Genomic DNA, 21,373 nt, shown 5'->3' with positions numbered 1-21,373 from the left:
GGTGTGTGTGGTGTGGGTGGTGTGTGTGGCGTGTGCAGCGTGTGTGGTGTGTAGTGTGTGTGGTGTGTGTGTGGTGTGTGTGTGGTATGTGTGGTGTGTGTGGTGTGTGTGGTGTGTGTGTGGGTGTGTGTGGTGTGTGTGGGTGTGTGTGGTGTGTGTGGTGTGTGTGGGTGTGGGTGTGGCATGTGCAGTGTGTGTGGTGTGTGGTGTGTGTGGGTGTGTGGGTGTGTATGTGGTGTGTGTGTGGGGGTGTGGGGGGGATGTGTGTGTGTAGTGTGGTGTGTGTGTGGTGTGTGTGTATGTGTGTGGTGTGTGTGGTGTGTATATGGGGTGTGTGTGGATGGTGTGTGTGGGTGCTTGTGTGGTGTGTGGTGTGTGGGGGTGATGTGTGTGTGGGGGGTGTGGTGTGTGTGGTGTGTGTGTGGTGTGTGTGGTGTGTGTGTGGCGTGTGTGGTGTGTGTGGTGTGTGTGTGGTCTGGTGTGTGTGGGGTGTGTGTGTGGTGTGTGTGGTGTGTGTGTGGTGTGGGGTGTGTGTGTGGTGTGTGTGGGTGGTGTGTGTGTGGTGTGTGTGGTGTGTATGGTGTGTGTGTGGGGTGGTGTGTGGTGTGTGGGGGTGATGTGTGTGTGTGGGTGTGTGTGCGTGGTGTGTGTGTGGTGTGTGGGTGGTGTGTGGTATGTGTGGGTGGTGTGTGTGGGTGTGTGTGGTGTGTGTGTGGTGTGTGGTGTATGTATGTGGTGTGTGTGTGGTGTGTGGTGTATGTATGTGGTGTGTGTGTGGTGTGTGGTGTGTGTGTAGTGTGTGTGGTGTGTGTGGTGTGTGTGGGTGTGGGTGTGGCGTGGGTGTGGCATGTGTGTGGCGTGTGCAGCGTGTGTGGTGTGTGGTGTGTGTGGTGTGTGTGGGTGTGTGTGGTATGTGTGGTGTGTGTGGTGTGTGTGGTGTGTGTGTGTGGTGTGTGTGGTGTGAGTGATGTGTGTGGGTGTGGGTGTGGCGTGTGTGTGGCGTGTGCAGCGTGTATGGTGTGTGGTGTGTGTGTGTGGTGTGTGTGGTGTGTGTGTGGGTGTGTGTGTGGTGTGTGTGGTGTGTGTGTGGTGTGTGTGTGGGGGGGTGGTGTGTGGGGGCGATGTGTGTGTGTAGTGTGTGTGGTGTGTGTGTGGTGTGTGTGTATGTGTATGGTGTGTGTGGTATGTGTAGTGTGTGTAGTGTGTGGTGTGTGCGTGGTGTGTGTGGTGTGTATATGGGGTGTGTGTGGATGGTGTGTGTGGGTGTTTGTGTGGTGTGTGGTATGTGGGGGTGATGTGTGGGGGGGTGTGGTGTGTGTGGTGTGTGTGTGGTGTGTTTGGTGTGTGTGTGGTGTGTGTGCGGCGTGTGTGGTGTGTGTGTGTGGTGTGTGTGGTGTGGGGTGTGTGTGGGTGGTGTGTGTGGGTGGTGTGTGTGGTGTGTGTGGTGTGTGTGTGTGGTGTGTGTGGTGTGTGTGTGCGATGTGTATGGTGTGTATGTGGGGGTGGTGTGTGGTGTGTGTGGTGTGTGTGTGGTGTGTGTGTGGTGTGGGGTGTGTGTGTGGTGTGTGTGGGTGGTGTGTGTGTGGTGTGTGTGGTGTGTGTGGGGGGTGGTGTGTGGTGTGTGTGTGTGGTGTGTGTGGGGGGTGGTGTGTGGTGTGTGTGTGTGTGTGTGTGTGTGTGTGAGACAGAGAATGGGCTGGTGGGAGGTGGTATCTTCTTCCCTGAGACTGAAGAAGAGGGAAGGGTGGTTACAGGTGTGATAGAGGTTGCTTGGTTGTTGATGCTGTTTTTCTTATGGAGGCAGGAGGTGAGGGAGGAAGCAGAAGAAGTTCATGCTGGTGGCCTCAGTTTTCATGATGAAATAGGCTAGGCCATGTGCTGACAGAGTGACTTCAGAAGAAGAGTGAAGGCTTGGTGTGAGCACCAGGCAGAATGGGAGAGGAGACGCCAGCCAAGGAAACGGTGATCTGCTCTAGAGTTGGCCTGGTTAGAGGGGAGAGGAAAGACGGGAGGATCCTGCAGGCTGGGTGAAAATGGAGGGAGCAAGGAACTTGGTGTTCTGTCAAATCCTAACAGTGGCAATGGTCTGCCTGCCTTCACTTTCCCAGTATCCAGCCTCTTTCCCATGCCGCATCCCCTGAGCCTGCACCAGAGCAATGCTGTTGCAGTGTAAGTCCATCACGTCCCTCCTCTGCTCAGTAGCCTGCTCCTATCTCATTCCACGTGAAAGCCAAAATCCTTTCAAATCCTGTCAGTTCTCTGTGTGATCTGGCCTCTGTGAACTCTGACTCCATCCTCTACTCAACTATATCAGCGTCCTCACCCTTTCTTAGGGTACTGCGCTCACGCCCACCTCAGGAGCTTGCACTGTGTTCCCTTGCCTGGAATTCTTCTCCACCAGATGACATGATCCCTCACTCTCTTCCACCCTTAGCTCTTTTGCGCAGGTATCTCCGTCCCCATGAGGCATCCCTGACCGCCTATCAAATCTTACCACTTCCTGCTCGCTCCCCTGACATTTCCTCTGCATTCCTCTGCCTTGTTTTCTACCCAGCACTTGATACTGACTTGAATACTGCATGTTTTACTTACCTTGTATATTTTCCGCCTGCCCCGGTAGAGTGGCGATTTAAATCTGTTCTGCTCATTTCTGTATCCCCCGTACCACAGCAGTGTCTGGTACTGAGTAGGAGCTCAATGAATATTGCTTGAACGAATTCTGATTCAAGGCTGACCTCCTATATCCTGGCTAAAAATGCATGGTTCTCAAATTGTTTCATAGGCATTAGTTTTGTTTAATTAGAGCAGATTGCTTTTAAAAGTAGAGACCTGGTTTACGTGTCATGCCTGTTGATTAATACAATATAATGGCCGTCATCACTCAATTGCATCTGTCCTTTGTCCCATCCACCACTTTATACCTGATCAACTCATCCTGTTCCGACTACCATGTATCCCTTTTCACGCCCTCAACTCCCCCTGTTACCTCGTCTCAGAGAAACCCCATCACTCCTGTGGAAATTATTCTGCTGATTTAATCTTTGCTTTTTAATCAGATATAAGGAGGTGGGGGTAGAAGTGGAGAATGTATTCAGACCATCATACATCATTTTATGGAAGAAAAAGCCTGACACTTTCATTGGCAAATAAATCCTGGAGCTCTGAGACTGGGAAGGACCTAAGAGGTCAGCTCATCCATCTTCACATCTCTGGGCAGTTCTGCACTGAAAATCCATCCCCTAAATGCAACTGTCTAGTGGTTTCCCTCACTATTCTCTAAGGAAGCTACCTTCCTGACCTTCTTTGATAAGCCATTTTAGTATCTTAGTAGAAAGCATGAAATTGTTACTAAAGCACTTGCAGTGCAGTAGGGTTATGAAATTGGAGCACAAATGGAGTTAGGAGGCTGGACTCTGAGACCAGAACAACCTGGGTTTGAATTCTGAATTGAACACCAACTAACTGGGTGACCTTGTGCAAGTTAACCTCTTAAAAAAATGAAATAATAAAAAAAGAAGACAGTCCTGAAGATGTTATATGCACATATATAACATATATAATATATGTAAATGATAAATATATACTCAATACAGACATACAAATATATACTCGACAAATGTCTCCTCTTCTTCCTTTCTTCTATTCCTCCCCCTACCCCACTGACATGCATTTCATATTTAATAAGCTAAGTCTATTATAGAATTTTCAAGTCTAAGAGATTCATTCAGCTTGATGATATCCCAGACTTTTACGAGGACTATTTCTAAATCATTCCTACTTGAAGAAAAATACAGTCAACTTAGAGGTTAGATCCACAGGCTATGAAGGTTGGATTTGAATCCCAGCTCCAAAATGTATCAGCTGTGTGAATGTGGGCACTTGTGCTCATGAAATCTCCATTTCCTCATCTGTAAAATGGTTGTAAGATATCTGCTTATCTGTGGGGTTCTTGCAATGATTCGGTGAGATTATGTATGGAGAGGATTTGGCATAGTGGCCTGGGACTCAGTGTGTGCTTAATATCTGATAATGATGATGATAATGCTAGCGAATATTTAATACGTATTGCCCATTTAGTATGTGTCAGGCATTAAGAAGTACCTTACGGTCAGTGATGGAGGAGGTTACTGCTTTCATTATCATTACTAATATCATGTTTTAAAGACCCATGAAGGCTGGTGGCAAGGAGTTCTTTCCTCTCAAAGGGTCTATTATTTTGTTGTTAAAGTCAATGAGGTGAATCTGAGTCAGTGTGAGTGGTTGCTGTTAACTGCATTAAACAGAGGAGGTGAAGAGGGTCTCAGAGAGGAATGGATGGAAGGGGCTATCTGTAAGAGAAGCCCACCCACCAGCCCTGAGTATTCCTTACTGTATAAATGCTGGGCACCACAGTTCTTTTTTGAGGGCAGAAACAGAGCAGGCTGCTCATCACCATGGCACGAACGTTGCCTGGGACAGGGTAGGGGTGACAGGGAAAGGGCATAGAACTTTCGGGCAGTGTTGTTCAGTTTCTGTGGTTTGCGAGTGTACCCTTCTTCAGAGGTAGAGGTGGGAGGGAGAGAGGGTGTGCGATTGTAATCTGCAAAAAAAAGCCATTGCAGGTCAAACTGACCTAGCTAAATAACAAGCTTGATTTGAGCCAAACAATGAAGTTGACAGTGTTGTCAGTGCTCCAAAAACATCTTCATTTAGCCTGCAAACAATTTTTTAAATTGTCAGGAACTTACGATTATTGTTTTCAAAACCACTAAAGAAAATGAAGCAAGGGAAAATGTCAGAGACTACGGCTGTATAACAATTCATCATGAAAGAGAAAACCTGTTCTATGTTAAAGGTGCCCCTAGCTGCTGAGTGTCCAGATGATTCCTAACACAGAGGGATCTGAGGTGTAGCAGTCTTCTATACTAAAGGGTGGTGATGGGCATTTTAAAAAGAATTAGTGCAGTTCCAGTTACCAATTTAGGCTACCAAATCTGAAATGTCCTTCCTAAACTGCTACGCTCTGTTGAAACTCCCAATTTGCTTTAATAACCTATCAATTTCTAAATTGTTAAACATGTAGGTAAGTGCTTTCTAAGAGCATTTTTGAATGGGTTCCTGAAATACTCGAGGGGGCAATAGGAGAAACAGGATCTCGTTTCTTAGGAAGTGCCACTCCCATTCCCCACCAGCTCCAGTAGCTCTGTTCCTCTAGTATTCCTTCAGCTCTCAGGCCTTTCCAACCTCCAACCCTCTCAGCCATAGTTTCCTCTCCAGGAAACAATGTCTCCCTCCTTCTTCCCTTGGTTGTCAGCTTCTTATCCTCTAGGTTCCAGGTTCAAATCCCCCCTTAAGGGAGGCCTTTCCTGACCACACTATCTGCAGCCAGTCCCCTCATCACTCTTCTGGCTTGCAGTGTGCAGTTCGTTTCATGGCCCACATCAGTTTATGTAATTTGTTCATTTTCTTGTGAATGGGTTCTCCCTGCTTGACTCTAAGCCCCACGAGGGCAGATCTCAGGTCCGTCTCATCTCTCACAACAGTCCCAGCACCTAGCGCAGCGGCTGTCACCTAATCCTAGTTGAAGCTTAATGAATATTGGTTAAATGAGAAGAGTGAAAGTTCACTATTTCCTTTTGATTCATGACACTCTTATGGAAAATACAAATGCCTAGAGCACTAGTCCTTTCTTAGCTGTGTTTAGATCTATCTACAAAGATTCATGCAACTGATTTAACTGAAGATGGGTGGCACCTGACCTCAGGTTATTCAAGACTAGGAATAAGATTGTCAAAATGTACTAACTCAAGTAAATACAGTTTGATTTAAGGCTCATCTCCATTTAGGTAGTTGGGAATGGGGTTCCTTTTGCCATTTAAAAGAGAAATGAAAATGCCTTTCACCTTGGGCTCTTAGTATCCATGAAGGCAATATCTTGTACAGCACAGGGCAAAAACCATCATGGTCTACTTCCTTATAAAACTGTTATAGGTAAAGATCAAATCTCAGACTCTCACTAACTGCTGGACTGAGAGCATTACATTAATACTTGGCATTACATTCTCATTTTACTAATGATGAAAACGAGGACCAAGTTTTCAGACTTAGCTAGTGGCAAGAGGCAAGATCCAAGGCCAGATCCATCCAATGCCAAAACTCGCATGCTTAAATCTTATTACAATAAACAGTCCAATCGTGAGCAGCATGGTCTGAGGTTGCACTACACAGAGACAGGAATGGGCATCTAGCAAAGAAGTAGAGAGCGCACAGGCGGTGATCTTTGCTTGGAATACAGCATCAAAACACATACAAAACATCCCTAACATGCACCAACAAGAACAAGCCTGACATTTCTGAGTAATTAAATACATGAAGGTCAAGAAGAATGAGGCTAGCCACACATGATGGCCTGCACCTGTGGTCCCAGTTACTCAGGAGGCTGAGGAGGGAGGATCACTTGAGCCCAGGTGGTCAAGGCTGCAATGAGCTGTGATTGCACCACTGCACTCCAGCCTGGGTGATAGAGCAAGATCCTATCTCAAAAAAAAAAAAAAAAAAAGGAGAAGTAACAGGAGCAGGCAGGGATGATTTTTTAAAAAGTCTCTCAGAAAGAAGAATGTAGTTAGTGGGATTTTCACGAGATAATGAGGGAGGAAGGAAGTGCAAGAGTGTGGCTTCCTTGGTGGTCACTCCTGGCCCTTCCACCAATATCCAATATTGGCTGTATAGCCCTTGGGTCTTGGCCTAAAATAGAGCCAGGAAGGATGATGGGACTGGTCAAGATATCTCAGATCCCAGTATAGCCAATATTGGCCTATGAGATTCAAGGTCCCCACAGTACCTGAGGAACCAGGGTGGTGATCTTCAGGAAAAGAGTAGATCTTTGTTTCCTGCCTGATGTTGTGAACAACTTAGTCCATTATGATGAAGGGACATGGGGCTGGTGTTGGTTTCTGACAGTCCTGGAACAGAACTCATGCGAGTATGGCTTCTGAGACTGCCGCACCAAATCTGAAGTTGCTGTAATTCATTTAGAATTGCACCAAAAGAAAAAACAAAACAGAAACACAAAGAAACTTTCGGAGGTGATGAATATGTCTATTACCTTGACGGTTGTGATGGTTTCATGGTGTATGCATTTGTCTGAACTTATCAAATAGTACATGTTCCATTTTTTGTAAATCAATTACACCTCAACAGGTCAGTTTAAAATAAACAAATATGGAAATAAACAAATATATGAATTTGAATACTATTTTAAAAAACAATGGAGCAGGGGAGCTTGTGGGCTCCTTACACACCTGTGGGTTTCAAGTTAACGCCTAACTTTGCTATAGAGGAAAATTAATAAGAAGGAAATGTTGCAGAGAAGACACGCAAGGAGCCCATATAGGAAGGAGTGTTGGAATGATTACTTGGGGGATTTTTCTGTAGAATCCTAGGCAGCACATTCCCATTTTTCTCTCTCTGCTGGAAAGAGAGAAAATTGCAGCTTGAGTTATAACAAAGAGAACATTGGTTCCTGCTGCCGAGGAGCTTTCCTAACGCTCTATGGGTCCTTTTCTAGAGGACAAGGGCTCCCTCCTGTCAAAAACACTACAAAAAAGATGGCTTCAGTGAGGAGGATTAACTCTTTGTAGTTAGAAACATTGGCTTCCGCATAATGACTTTGAGACAAGGAAATGACAAGCTTTCCTGTGCCCACCCCACCGCCAGGGTGGCATGAATATGAGTATGATTTATTTATTCTGTCTCATTTCTTCAAACATCATTGACTCTATTTGTGTCTATTTTTACTGGACCATGCAGTGATATTTAGTATGCACTTAAAGTGGACATCAAAGACAGCACTTGCTTATTGCCAGCATTTAATATGAGCATCTAATTAAATTCAGGTTATTGTGTTAATTATTGTTCAGATCCATAGAGTTTATTAAACTACCCGATTTTCATATAATTCTACTGCAATTAGTGGTTATGTATTCATTCAACTGCTCAGATGAAAAACATTAAATCTGGATATGGAAGGTGAATTGTTGTCATTCACCTAACCATTAGACTTGATCATAAATGTTTATTAGAGTAAGATACACAGTTTTTGTTTGAATTCATATCTTTAGTGCACTCACCATCGATTGCTGTAGGCAGAATTTGCACGGTGAGTGTCTACTTTCATAAGTGTCTTGGCCATCAATTACTTTTGCTTAAATTTGTTTTTTTGAAACACATTTCAGGAATTCTCTATCCTTCTCCCAATTTCATGAATACTTTTTAAAAACTTTCTCTTTGGGCCGGGTGCGGTGGCTCATGCCTGTAATCCCAGCACTTTGGGAGGCCGAGGTGGGTGGATCACCTGAGGTCAGAAGTTTGAGACCAGTCTGGCCAATATGGTGAAACCCCATCTCTACTAAAAATACAAAATATTAGCCAGGCATGGTGGCGGGCACCTATAATCCCAGCTACTCGGGAGACTGAGGCAGGAGAATCACTTGAACCTGGGACGCAAAGGTTGCAGTGAGCCAACATCTTGCCACTGCACTCCAGCCTGGGCAACAAGAGCGAAACTCCACCTCAAAAAAACAAACAAACAACAATAACAACAACAAAAAACAAAAACAAAAACAAAACAACCTTCCTCTTTGAGAAGGATTTTAAACTTTTGCAATGGGTATGTAGAAAAATGTAGTCTGTAGTACCTTTTATCCTCACAGAGAGAATGAGAGTTGCCAGACAGGAACACTCTCAAACCATTGCCACTGAACCCAGAAATGCACAGAAATGCAGAAGCCCATCCCTCTTCCCAGCCAAAGCCACTGCTCTGTGTGCTCTGAATCACAGCCTCTCCAGCCTTCTTGATAACCTTCATCTGAGACTTCCTCCATTCTCCCACTCAACTTGCCACTTCCTTCAGTACTTAAATATCCCCCAAATTTCTCGTATTTATATAACACCTCCCACCTTGACCCAATCCCCTTTTATTGACTATTGGCTCTATCTGTCCCCACATTTGGAACTGTACTTCCAGAAGAGCCATCTCCATCCCTCCCCAACCAGTCATCGTTATTTCTTCACTGTAGTCTGGCCTCTGCTGCCACCACTCTACCGAAGCTGGTTTTATCAAGCTTACCCATCGCCTCCCTGTGTTAAATGCATGAGATGCTCCTCAGTCCTTAGTTTCCTTGACTTCTCGGTGACATTTGTCACCACTGACAGTTTCCTTCTTTTGGAAACAGTCTCCCTTGGTTCCTGCAAAGCAACCTTCTCCTGGTTAGTCTCATTTCTCTGGCTCCTTCTCAGTTTATTACTTGCTCTTCTTCTTCTTGACTTTTCCATATTCCTTAGGATTCCATCTTTGTCCCTTTTCTCACTCGGCACACACTCTCTGGGCCATGTCTTCTGGCTTTTATTCACATCTATACCGGCTAATTCCCAAATCTATATCCCCCTGGCACCCATCCATTCACACGGCAGTCAGTGTGATACTTCTCATGTACAAACCTGATTCCATCACCTCACAGAATATCCTTTTCAGTGTCTTCCCATTGCGTTTATGATAAAACCAACTCTCTTTGCAGGAACAACAAAGCCTTCCAGGATCTGGCTCACCTTGCTGTCCAGCCTCTATCTCTTTCCAGTCTTCTAGAATTCTACATTCCAGTCATGCTGGACCTCCTTCAGTGTCTTGAATGGTCCATGCTCTTCCCACTCTTAACCTTCCTTCAACCAATTATTTCTACCCAGAACCCTCTTCTACTGGCCTTCCTGCCAGTCACCTTCAGACCTCTGGTTAAGCGTTGCATCCTTTTGGGAGAATTTTCCCTAGGGTATGTTACCTCCTGCTAACTTACTATCTTGTAGCATATCCATAGATTTCCTATCCAAATTTCCACTATACTTTATTGATATTCCTTCTTAACTATTTACTGCTTTATCCTACCTTCTAGCACAACACCTGATACACACCAGGTAATCAAAATTATTTGTTGAAAGAATGTACCTAAATGATAATAACATTATCTGAGGATTCATGTTTCGAGAATTTTCACATCCCTTCAGGAGGGTCGCCCTTGGGTAGTCTCCCACTTGCTTATCAACTGCTGCTTCCAAACCAGCCTGCTCATTCATAGCAACTGGGTTCTTCCATAAAGTTGTGGAGGAAAAGGCTGCAACATCCAGGCAGCTGTGTTGATCTCCAGGTGTAGGATGCAGTGTGAGTTTCATTGAAAAGGTGTCTAACATCCGATTCAAACAACTTCTTGCTGTTTTGTCGTCAGACCGGCTGAGTAGTTTGTACATATACTCTGAAACCTGCTTTGAATATTATGATTAATAGATGATCACAAACATTGTCCTTTTTTTTCTTTTTTCTTTTTTCTTTTTTTTTTTTTTTTGAGATGGAGTTTCACTCTGTCCTCCAGGCTGGAGTACAATGGCATGATCTCGACTCACTACAACCTCCACCTCCCAAGTAGCTGGGATTACAGGCATGCGCCACCACACCCAGCTAATTTTTGTATTTTTAGTAGAGAGACGGGGTTTCACCATGTTGGCCAGGCTGGTCTCAAACTTCTGACCTCAAGTGATCCACCCACCTGGGCCTCCCAAAGTGCTGGGATTATAGGCGTGAGCCACCATGCCTGGCCAACATTGTCCTTTAAACCTCTAAAAAATATTTATTAAACCCTAAACGTGGGCTCATTAGCTCCTATATCTAGGTTTTTCCCAAAGGAAAACAAACAAACAGTGATTTTGAATGGGAAAGAAAGGATTAGATATGCAGACAACACCTTCATAGGAAAACTTCCAGGGCAACCAGCTTCACATACTTGAGAAAAATCTTTCCATAATCGTCCTTCTGGGTGAGACATAAGTCATGGGGCATGGGTCTTCCTGGGGCCTATGGAGGTGTTGTATCTAAATCTTGCCCTACTGACTTTCAATCCTGCCTTTTTGTAAAGATATTTACCCGGTGTTTCTCCCCCTCTGTATCAGGGCCTAAAACACAAGGAAATCTTAACCTAAGGTAAACAAAATGTTTGACGAGAATCTATAGATAACATTTACTAAAGCATCAGAATGTAAAGAACTATCCAGACCCTGCAGTACCCAGGGTGATATTTTGTCCCACGGGGAAGGCATGTGTGTGCACACACATACTTGATTATATTTGAAGTCTGTTATTTTGTGTTTTGTTGTTGTTGTTGAGCCTAAAATAAATGTCCAGGAATGGAATGGTGGAGCTTTAAATGCAGTTGAAAGGAACATAGCAGGGAGGATGCATCACCACCAGGCTGGTTTAGGAGCACAGTTTTCTAAAGACAAGGGAGGGAGTAGATGACCTTTCTGGATCCTTCCAGTCTGAAGATTTTATGATTCCATGCACGTCCTCTGTCTAGACATGAAATGCGGATGCTTCTGCTTTTATTGCTGCAGCACAGGTGAAAAGCATAACTGCTCCACCTACAGTCTGATCCTAGGAACTGCTCAGCCTGAGCCGGGAAAAACAACAAAACAAAACAAACAGAACAGGGGAGGAAAAAGCCCACCGAAAAGATGCAGTTTCAGAGTCCACAACAGTGAATATTCCCCAGGAATCTAGACTTACTGTTCATCTAGCCTTTCAAAGTGACTATAATTTTAATAACAGTGTCTTATAGAGTTATCAATAATTATTCATTCAAATATTTAATGTCTAATAGGAAATGCCACTCCATGAGAAAAGGAGGAGACAGAAAATTTGGCCTTTCCTTTGTCACGTGGGGAACAAAGACTGGAAGAGGATGTTAGCTGTGCACAGTTAACACAGTGACCACCAAGATCAGGCGCTCTGACTACCATAAGATATAGATCAGAAGGTTTCTCTACTTCCAGGAATTACCCAACCTTGCAGTGCCGTGCTGTCTTCAACTTTCACACCTCACATTCTTTCTCCCTCACTCACAGCCCCTCTGCTCACTCTTCTGTGTCCCAAGACACCTGAACACACCTTGTCCCTTCTGGCCTCCTGACATTTCTCACCTTTGTCCTCATTATCATCTCCCTCCCATTCCTATAACCTTCCAGTTTCTATGAGGTAGCCCCTTTGTTCCTTCTCAGACATACCAAAAATCTGCCCTGAATGCTCTTCTCTCAGATGCCATGTGGCCTGTTCCTCCTCTTCATTCAAGTCTCTGCTCAGATGTTAGCTTCTGAGAGGGCTTCCTAGACCACCTTATCTGAAACGGCACCCCATGAGTTCTTCCTTCATTATTTCTAAAGATCAGTTAGATCTGTATTTTAGACCTGTACTTATCTTGAAATGTAATATGTATATACTAAACAGTGTGCAAAGCACAAAAGTCCTCCTCAACCTGCTGGGTCTCCTCCACTTGGCCATCACCAATGTGGACGTCTTACTTGCCTGACCCAACCTGATGGCTTTAGGACTGAATGACTGAGAAAGGAAAACAGGAAGATGAAGAGAGAAAACACTTCCATGCCGCTTTAAGTCCCCATTCTTAGTCCTAAGTTCTAAGGTTGGGCCCTTACAGAGGCCTTTCCGTATCTAAAAACACCCAATTTCTTTTTTCTTTCTTTTTTTTGTTTTTTTTTTGTTTGTTTTGAGACGGAGTTTTGCTCTTGTTGCCAAGGCTGGAGTGCAATGATGCGATCTCAGCTCACTGCAACCTCTGCCTCCCGGGTTCAAGCGATTCTTCTGCCTCAGCCTCCCAAGTAGCTGGGATTACAGGCATGTGCCATCAAGCCCAGCTAATTTTGTATTTTTAGTAGAGATGGGGTTTCTCCATGTTGGTCAGGCCAGTCTTGAACTCCTGACCTCAGGTTATCCACTTGCCTCGGCCTCACAAAGTGCTGGGATTATAGGCATGAGCCACTGCGTCTGGTCCCAATTTCTAATTGCTACTCAAGTAGCTGGAAGCCTGGCACCCCTAAGGGAATGGGAACTTCCCATGCTAGCTCCTCACTCAGAAGTCTGATGAACAGATTCCTTAATTTCCTGTAGGATGGGACTTAGAACAATGGAATTTTGTAAGGATTATCCATAACTATCCAGTGAAATCCTTGATGATTTCACACTCATCAAGGGGTTACTTTTTACAACTCCAGCACTGCAACAGAGTTTACAATTGAAGTTGCCCTGGATGATATCATTAGCACAGTTCCTTTAGGGGGAATGGGAACACCTGCTTTAGTGTTTTGTCCTTCTCTTAACCTTCTCAACAGAGTTATTATTCCAGCCTATTCATAGGAGTAATTCAACTTATCTCTTTGAACTTGTTTCTTCCTCTGCAAGTAAAAGGTCAAACTCATGATCCTTGATATCCTAGATAGGTCTAACCTTTTGTGATTCCATAAAATGTTCTTGAAGAGTTAATATGTTAGTTCTTCACCCCTACCTATAAATGAATTATACAGGCTTCAACCTAGGGAAAGAGGTTTAGAGTACTGAGAGTTGAACAGATTTTGAAGATCCTCATCACCTGAGGGAAGTAAAATATGAAATAGGGCTTTAGTTACCAGGGTTAGAATGAATAAAAACAGTGGCAACCACAGCTTTGCAAATATTATTTCAGTTCATCTTTACATTATAGGAGTGTACCCCAGTGCATAATCACAGGCTGTGAAATGAAACAGACCTGAGTTTGAGACCCGAGTTCAAATTCTGATTTTGCCAAATTCTAATTTGCTCTGTAATTTGGGGCAAATTACCTTAACCTTTGCAGTCTCAGGTGTATTCATCTGTAATGTAAAGAATTTGCCCATGATTTTTGGGGGAAGATTAAATGAAACAATGCATGTAAACGTCTCTGCAAAATACATTACATGAAATAGGTATTCAATAATGGCAGCTATTTACGATATTGGAAATGCTTAATCCCTAAACATAAGAACCAGTATCTGAACCCATGTTAATTTTATGCCATATTTCTTTCTGCTAAACAGTGCTCCCCCAATACACCTTGCCTACTACGGAATTTTCTCTTGACAAGGAAGGCTCAACAGAATTTATAGGTTCAAGCTCCCCAGTTTCATAGAAATTTACCTTCATATCCCTAGCTCATTTTCTGAGTCTCACTCCTTCCCAATCATTGACATAACTTTAACATGCAAAACTCAGTAAATTTGGGAGGCTCAATTTTCTGCCGGCAGAATTAAACTTTGAGGTGGCTTTCAGAAATCTCGGCATTACAACTATAGGAGTTCAGGGTTTATTATAGGGCAGTAATAGAAGCTTTGGAGTTCCTTAATGGGACCCTAATCTGGGAATTTAGTCATAAGCTCATCATTTTCTTTGTCCAAGCTCCTCAGGACACTTAGAAGCAATCAACGAAACTTACCATACACCTTATTTCCACTAAAACAGTCTATGCAGCAAACACCTGTTCTTCTCAAGCCTTGCCTTCTATTGGCACATGATTACAAGTATCTATAGGTGATAGTTTAAGTAACTGTTTTGCTGTTTTGTGCACATGGTGGACTTCCAATACCCCCTTTACCATTGCAAACAAGATCATTGACTTAAAATGTAATCATATAAGAAAATCAATTGCAGATAACACGGGACCAACAGAGAACACATTTGTAAGTTTCTAATCGCTGGAACCACTTTCAGTGCCAAATTCTTTATCGGTGTTCCATCAGTGAAAGAGATCTGACCACAGGCAACTGTGGAGGCTACTTACATGGTCTACGTGAGATGACTTTTCCTGTGTCTGGTGTTGGAATCAGGAGTCTGAAGAGCAGGATGTCAGGAAGGAAAGATAATGATTGTGAGGTGGGGGAGGCAAGAACAAACCAGAACTTGGAAGGTTGAGCAGGACAACTCAGGATGGTAGACTGGCCCGTTGGTCATTCTTTCACCATCTCCAAGCCTCAACTTTGAGGTGGCGTTGTCCTGTATCAGAGGTTGCAGCCCTTCATCATGAAGTTAAACACATATCAGGCCTGGAATTTGGAGAAGCTGAAGGAGGATCAGAAAGGAGCTGCAGCTGCTGCCTCAGGCCAATGAAGTGACAACACTTGGGTGGATTGCAAGTGTTTTTGTGGACCACTCCGTCTTCCCAAGCATAGAAAGATGGCTACTGCTCCACTTCCACCTTCTAAATCTTAGTCTCGTGTAGCCTGTATACCCCCATCCCATTGTAGCCATGCTAACCTGTAACTATGCATAAAAGTAATTCTGGGAAACAGAGCTCTGGCTCAGGTAAGGTAACACAATACAAGCCCACCATACCACTAGTCAAAGAAGAAATCCCATCAGAAATAAAAAATGCTTTGAACTAATAATGAAAACATAACAAAATTTGTGGGATACAGCTGCAGCAGTCCTTATAGGAAATGCTGTGGCTTTAAATGTTTACATTTATAAAGAAAAAAATAAATGATCTGAGCTTCCATCTTAAGAAGCTAGGGGAAAAAAGGGCAACTTAAATACACAATAAGTAGAAAGAAAGATACAGGAGCAGAAATTAGTGAAATTGAGGCTGGGCGCAGTGGCTCACGCCTGTAATCCCAGCACTTTCAAGGCCGAGGCAAACAGATCGCCTGAAGTCAGGAGTTCGAGACCCGCCTGGCCAATAAATATGGTGAAACCCCGTCTCTACTAAAAATACAAAAATTAGGTGGGCATGGTGGTGCGTGCCTGTAATCCCAGCTATTCAGGAAGCTGAAGTGGGAGAAATCACTTGAACCTGGGAGGCGGAGGTTTCAGTGAGCCAAGATAGTGCCCCTGCACTCCAGCCTGGGCGACAGAGTGAGACTCCATCTCAAAAAAAAAAAAATGAAAAAAATATGAAATTGAAGACAAGCAATAGAGAAAAATCAACAGAGCCACAAGTTGGTGTCTTAGTCTGCTTGTACTGCTAAAACAAAACAGCTGAGACTGGGTTATTTATAAACAACAGAAATTTATTCCTCACAGTTCTGAAGGCTGGGTAGTCCAAGATCAAGGCACCAGCTGGTTGGGTGTCTGGCAAGGGCCCAGTACCTACTTCCAAGATGGCACCTTGAATGCTGTATCCCCTGGGGATGGGGTTGAGGGATGAACGCTGTGCCTTCATGTGGCAGAAGGAACAGGAAAACTGGAGTGTCAGCTCTCTATAGCTTCTTTTATAAGGACATTAATCCCATTTACAAGGGCGGAGCTCTCATGATCTAATCACTTCCTAAATGTCACATCTCTTAATACTATCACATTGGCAATTAAGTTTTAACATACTAATTTTGTGGGACACATTCAGCCCATAGCAATTGGTTCTTTAAAAGATTAATATTGGGCTGGGCGCAGTGGCTCACGCCTGTAATCCCAGCACTTTGGGAGGCTGAGGTGGGAGAATTGCTTGAGTCCTGGAGTTCAAGACCAACCCTGGCAACATAGTGAGAACTCATCTCTACAAAAAAAAAAAAAAAAAAAAAAAAAAAAAATAGCTGGGTGTGCTGGCACGTGCCTGTAGTCCCAGCTATTCGGGAGGCTGAGGAGGGAGGATTGTTTGAGCCCGGGAGGTTGAGGCTGTAATGAGCTGTGGTCAAACCACTGTACTCCAGCCTGGATGACAGAGTGAGACCCTGTCTCAAAAAAAAAAAAAAAAAAATCAATAAAATTAATTTCATCTCAGACTAATCAAGAAAAAGAGCAAACACAAATCATCAATATCAGGAATTAGATAGGAAATATAACTACTGATCCTATAGGCATTAAAAGGGAAATAGGGAATGTTACAACTTTATGGCAAAAAAATTTTATTACTTAAATGTAGTAAACAATTTCTTGAAAAATAATGTATCAGAATTGACAAAGGAAGAGAGGAAAACATGAAGTCTTTATCTTCTAAGAAATGAACTCATTATCAAAAACCTTGTCACAAAGGAAATTCCAGGCTTGCTTTGGGATTGGCAAAGATTTCTTAGGTTGGACAGAAAATGCAATAGTTATGAAAGATAAAAATTGATAAAGTGGTCTGAATAAAAATTAAACATTTTTTCCTTATCAAAAGATAGTAAGGAAATGAAAAGACAAGCTAAATTGGAGTAAATATTGGTAATACATACATCTAACAAAGAATTTTTGTCAATATATACAAAATCTTATAAGTCAATAACACCAAAACAACCTAATTTTTAAAATGGCCAAAGATTTAAACAGATACTTTACAAAAGATATAAAAAGTTTGAAAAAGAAAAAAAAAAGCAGGAGAAAAGGTGCTTAACATCATTAGTCACAGGAAAATGCAAATTAAGCCACAGTGGGACACTACCTCACACCCACTAGAATGGTTACAAATAAGGACTGACGATACTAAGTGTTAGTGAACATGCGGGAAAAATGGAATTCTCATCATTGGGAGCAGGAGGGTAAAATGGTACAACCACTTTGGAAAATAGTTTCACAGTGTTTTATAAAATTAAACGTATACATATATATCTCTTCCCTATGACCCAGCAAATCTAATAGATATTTACCAACGAGAAATAACAACATATAGCCACACAAAGACTTGTACACAAATGTTTGTAGCAACTTTATTCATAATAATCCCACACTGGAAATAACACAAATATTCATCAGCAAATACGTAAACCAACTGTGGTATATTACAATGAAATACTATTCAGCAATGAAAACAAAAAGCTACAGACACAGGCAACAGCAAGTATCTCTAAACATGTTAAGCTAAAGAAACTAAACACAAGAGTATATACTATCTGATTTAATTTATATGAAATTCTAAATCAGGGAAGAAAACTAACCTTCCAGTAACAGAAGGTGGATCAGTGGTGACCTAGGGCTGGGGAGAATGACTGCAAAGGGAGAGGAAATTTATTCTGGTAGGAAAATGTTCTTTACTTTGATTGGGGGTGGTGGTTACATGGGTGTACACGTTCATCAAAGATCATTGAACTCTACAGTAAAAATGGCTACACTTAATTATAGTAAATTATAATTTCATTAAGTTGATCAGAAAGAAAAAACGTCCCAATGAAGCGACAGACAAAAGTCACCACACCAGTGTCTGTCTTAATATTTGAATGTGCACTAAATTTCTAGGTTTCTATTTGTTTCATAGCACATGTCAGGGGGGCAAGTTTCCATCTAAATAAATGGCTTAATGAGTTAAACTATAATAGAGGAAGATATTTTTATATATATATACTTTTTTTATTTTTAGAGATAGGGTCTTGCTCTGTCACCCAGCGTGGAGTGCAGTAGTGCAATTATAGCTCATTGCAGCCTAAAAGAGGAAGACATAACAAAATTATTCAAGAAATGAATAAAAGCCTATGGTATGAATGCTTTCCAACTGAGTGATTAACTTTTGATATGCTATTTTGTCTTTATGTTTGAATCGTGAGTTGTGAAGTGTTTAGAAAAATCTGTCAAGTACACAAGTCTGCTTTTTTGGTAGTTGGATCAAAATATTAAATCTCTTATCAAATGTTTAAGAAAATGTGATTAATAAAATATGTAAATGGTATTAAATGTTCAGGATAATTGGAATTTACAAATTGTTAAAGAAATGGGAATGTAATTTCTCCTTTTTATCAAATTTACTGTTCTTATATCTTCAAGTTGAGCTTAGAGATTTAAAAATGCTGTATTTTAAATGTATTTTAATAAAGCAAATATTAAAACAAGTATTTATAAGTATTTTTCTTTCCATATCAAAAGCCTGCTTTGACAGTAAAGCTTGTTGACACATGGTTCAAACACTTCCTTCCTGCCTTTAAAAAATTTATTCTGCTTTTCAAGGAAGGTATGTTCCTATTTTATCTACAAACCTTGTAGACTGGCCTTATGGTTTTAGCAATATAAAAACACACAAAGTGATGCATTTTTTAAATGAAATTATTTAACAACACATAATGTATTTTACCACTCTTACAAAGATAACTTACAGTAAATAATGTTAACGATGTTAGTTTTACTTATACGATTTTTCTGTGTACCCTCTATCTCTACTTCACCTCAATGTCTTTCGCCCTCCAATTTTAAGGTGAAAATATCTAGGCTTCTGCCCTCTGCAACTGATTTCTATTGAGGGCCTATCGAGGTAAAATGACAATAATCATTGAATCTAGAAAGAAAAAGCGTCAAGCACAATTTACATGAACAATAGTTTCAGTTGACATTTAACTGAATGCTTCTAACTTATTTAATCTTATTAGACAGGCAGTGTTTTAATCAATTTACAGATGGAGAAACCAGGATGGTGCAACTTGCAAGTGGCAGAGCCCTGTTTATCTCCAAAGTTCCTGTTCCTCTGAGATGAAGTTATAGATTAACCTAAGTTTGTCCTTTCTTGATGTAACCAACTAATATCTTTGAGGATCTTTTTTCTTTTACCCAGAGTGCTGTGTTAAGTGCTGAGTATACAGATTCATTCAACCCTCTAACCAGTCCTTGTAGTACTGATTCATCTGTGGTCAAAATCTGGGGTACTGGTGGGTTTTGTTTCCAAAGGGTTATGACTTTGAGTGACTAAAAAAAGATAGTTTATCCTTGATGTAGGGACCATCTTTGATTTCTCATTACTTCCCCTTTTGACCCCTCCAAAGCACTTAGCAAATGTCAGCTAATGAATAAATGATAAAAAAAAAATGGTTAGCCAAAAAGACAGCATCAGAAGAGAATTTTTACCTAGTGCAGTGCTTAGCACCTATCAGGGATTTATGAAACATATATGGAAGAGAATGACATTTCTGCCATTTTATTAATAAATTCAACAAAGTATTTATTGAACTTTAACCATGGCTTGGGCATTTGTTAAGGATGAGTGGTTTAATACAATGATGATTCAGACACGGTCTCTACTTCCAAGGAATCTGGCATCTCAAATAGGTAAGACACACATAAAAGTAATAGGTGATAGCAGTAGGTGCTGAAATAAGACTGTCATTCAAGTGTTGTGAATTTGAAGAAGTTGGGAAGATCAGGAATGCAAATTTCTTCCCCCTTGTCTTAGTCCATTTGTACTGCCTTAACAAAGTATCTTCAACTGGGTAATCTATAAATAATAGAAATTTATTTTCTTACAGCTCTGGGGGCTGGGAAGTCACGGTTAAGCACCAGTTGGTTTGGTGTCTGCTGAGTCCCCAGTTGCTGCTTTCAAGATGGTACCTTGTTGCTGGGTCCTCACGTTAGAAGGGACAGAAGGGGCTGGGCATGGTGGCTCACACCTATAATCCCAGCACTTTGGGAGGCCGAGGCGGGTGGATCACGCGGTCAGGAGATCGAGACCATCCTGGCTAACACAGTGAAACCCCGTCTCTACTAAAAATACAAAAAAATTAGCCGGGCGTGGGGGCGGGCACCTGTAGTCCCAGCTACTCGGGAGGCTGAGGCAGGAGAATGGCGTGAACCCGGGAGGTGGAGCTTGCAGTGAACCAAGATCACGCCACTGCACTCCAGCCTGGGGCAACAGAGCAAGACTCCATCTCATAAAAAAAAAAAAAAAAAAAAGGGACAGGAGACAGAAGGGCTGAACAGCTGCCTCACACCTCTTTTTAAGTCATTAATCCCAGAGCCCTCATGACTTAATCACCTCCTCAAGGCCCCACCTCTACACACTATCTCACTGGCAAATACATTTCCACATTTGAATTTTGGAGGACACATTCAGACCACTGCACCCCTCAAGTTGGTTAGTGTCTTTGAATATCTTTTTTCATGCTGTGACAATCTCATGGTTTCAAACTTTTCTTCTATCTGTGTTAATCCCAAATATCTTTGTTCTCAGTCATCTCCCTAGTTTCCATCTTTCTCCCAGACCTCCTCTCTACATAAATAACCTGCATGCACTGTAAAATCCATGTATCAAAAAACTGAACTTGTGCAATTCTCTTCCAAATCTGTCCCCAGCTTCTAGAAGATGGGAGGAAAACATGATACAAGGGTATAAGGAAATTCACTCAGTACTGCAGAGACAGCATGGAAGACAAAGACTCAGTCTCTGTGTTTCTGAAAGGTCTTCTCGAACCATATCCACCCACTTCTCAATTTCTACCACAAAAGTAGAAAACATAACCTTGATTTTCACTTTCTGTCCTATAACTATAAAAGGTTTCAAAGTCATCTGTAGAAGGTAATTTGGGTCCTCACTTCCATATTCTCTGACTTCCTCTAATAGAAAGTAGGAGAATGTGGCAGTACTGTATATTACAATGTTAGGACTACTTAACATAACGCTGCTTTAAAAGACCAGAATTTGAGATGGGTGAAAGGGCAGGGGCAAGTTTGCCCCTAACATCTACGAGGAAGCCTCTGTCTTCCCCATAGGAAGCTGTCCTTTCTTCTCTATTAGTTATATAGGAATAAGAATCTAGAGGAAGCTTTAAACATTCATATTGGAGTTAAGAATTAAAGACACTGAGATGATTAGTGTGTGGATAACCTGAAATA

This window comes from Pan paniscus, chromosome 9, assembly GCF_029289425.2.
Source record: "Pan paniscus chromosome 9, NHGRI_mPanPan1-v2.0_pri, whole genome shotgun sequence".
NCBI classification, from domain to species: domain Eukaryota; kingdom Metazoa; phylum Chordata; class Mammalia; order Primates; family Hominidae; genus Pan; species Pan paniscus.
Note: the sequence above shows the minus strand (reverse complement) of the source record.